The following is a 2,559-nucleotide window of genomic DNA, read 5'->3' on the forward strand; positions in this document are numbered from 1 at the left end:
AATGTTATAATTCTACCAGCTGTTTAGGAAGCAATTTACCAGTATGTTTATAGTGATAATCTAGCCTATTGGGTATAATCTATGTTGTTGATTATAGTATCTAGTATCTGTTTAGCACAGTTTATCCCTGTAACTAGTATAGGTAAAGCACTGCTTATCCCCATTGGTAGTTCCACTCGTGAGGTTTATGTTACTTGTAGCAACAGTATATTGTATAGTATATAACAGACTGATTAATGAGTACTAGTAACGCTGATGTCTTTGTTTCCTCCCCATTTAGAACCACACACACACTCTCACATACTCCCACCGTGTTAATGGGAAATAGAAGTAGGAATTGCCTGTGCATCTGTCTGACCATTGATAATAAAACTCATCAAAGAACGTTCCTGCCTCCCGTGTCCTGACTAGACACCCCGTGTTGTTGACTACCTTTCCTAACCACCAAGAGCTTCACTACATTTATAGTGCTCTTCTAGACACTGAAAGAGCTTTACAATGTAGGGTGGAAATTGCCTCCTTCACCACCACTGTGTAGCACCCAACCTTGCGGTGCAGGTTACTCTGTATTGTATATTGTATATATAGTGATTGACTGAACACCTTTTGTTTACGTACTCTTGACTTTTTCTATTTTATACTTTTTATCTATTTTATCTAGCACACTCTCAGGAGCTCATACAGAAAAAAGCATTTCATGGAAAGGTATTCTGTATTTTACTATGACAACTATTAAAGCAACTTGAACTTGAAACTTGGCTGCCATACACTGGCACCAGGCACACATCACACTACACAATGACAACCATACACTGGCACCAGGCACACATCACACTACACAATGGCTGAAAGACTCAGGAGACGGGCATTGATATCAGCCAATTAAGGGGGAGGGATGATTAGGTGGCTACTCTTTGCGATAGGCGCCCTGGGTTCTTTAACGACCGAATTCAGTCAGGACCTCAGTTTTAACGGCTCATCTGAAGGACGGCACTCACAGCTGTACGGTGTCTCAGTCACCATAACAGAGGTATTGTTACCGTCAAGTGCAATGGACAGAGTGCTCCCTGCTGGACAACAACACCACCAGGTCCAGAGGACAGAGTGCTCCCTGCTGGACAACAACACCACCAGGTCCAGAGGACAGAGTGCTCCCCGCTGGACAACAACACCACCAGGTCCAGAGGACAGAGTGCTCCCTGCTGGACAACAACACCACCAGGTCCAGAGGACAGAGTGCTCCCTGCTGGACAACAACACCACCAGGTCCAGGGGACAGAGTGCTCCCTGCTGGACAACAACACCACCAGGTCCAGAGGACAGAGTGCTCGCTTTCTAACAACAGCCTTGACCGGGGATCGAACCGGTGATCTTCCGATCGTGAGTCCGGGGCCCTACCCACAAAGTATGACGACCAAAAACAAAAAGTATGGCTCTGTGACTTGTTTTTTTAGTGGTTTTTGGAAAACAATGGAGTTCTATAACTTCTCGATATGAGATATAATCTGGTGATGACTGGATGGACCGTACTAAGTAGAAGAAATGCATTGTTGGTTTTGGTCTTTTTGTGGGCTATGCTGACACTAAGAGAAAAATAAAAGCACACCAGTGTTATCCTTTATTAAGCATTATGACTTAAGTACTTCCTGGAACACATCACGTTTGCCTCACAATCTGTGGAACACACACGCAAAAAGAAATGATCTTCCTTGCCTATGTTACTCATTACTATGCTAATATGTCTTTACTAGCCTACTATGCACTCAATAACTGTAGAATTCAAGTTCAACTCTGTTTGATGAACAATGTTACTTAGCTGCCAGAGTTGTACCCTTCCTGCTGTCCTGTGGTACAGAACTTGTAAGTCGCTTTGGATAAAAGCGTTCAGCTAAATGACTAAATGTAAATGCATGCGTGTGAGCTCACATACACATACACAAAAAGTACACATACACATATACATTACACATACTGTACACACACACACACACACACACACACACACACACATTATAGTACACACACACACGCACACACACACACACACACACACACACACACACACACACACACACACACACACACACACACACACACACACACACACACACACACACACACACACTAAATCATGCACACACGCCCACACACAAATATATGGGCTAAGTGCACCTCTATATGCAAATCTATGCTGTTTTTTTTTTAGAGTTCTTTCCAGTTAATGCAGTTCAAGTTACTTGATATGGGTGCAAGCACCCATAATGCATACACACATATTCAGTCTCCCTCTCTCACACACACACATGCGCGCACACACACCTACACATACTCACACGCATACACACACACGCATGCACACAAATCCAGTCTCTATACTCACACACATCCAGTCCTCTCTCCACTGTAGGATTACGCCCTTGGGTTACAGAAACGTGAGAGGAAGTAACATGAACTGCACTGAATAACATTAACTGCAAAGACGATGCAGACTCTCACTGTGTTACACATCAGAACTAGTACTATTCCACCTCTCTTTACCATGTGACACAAGACACAGCG

Source organism: Notolepis coatsorum (genome assembly GCF_963971535.1).
Source record: "Notolepis coatsorum genome assembly, chromosome: 12".
Taxonomy (NCBI): Eukaryota; Metazoa; Chordata; class Actinopteri; order Aulopiformes; family Paralepididae; genus Notolepis; species Notolepis coatsorum.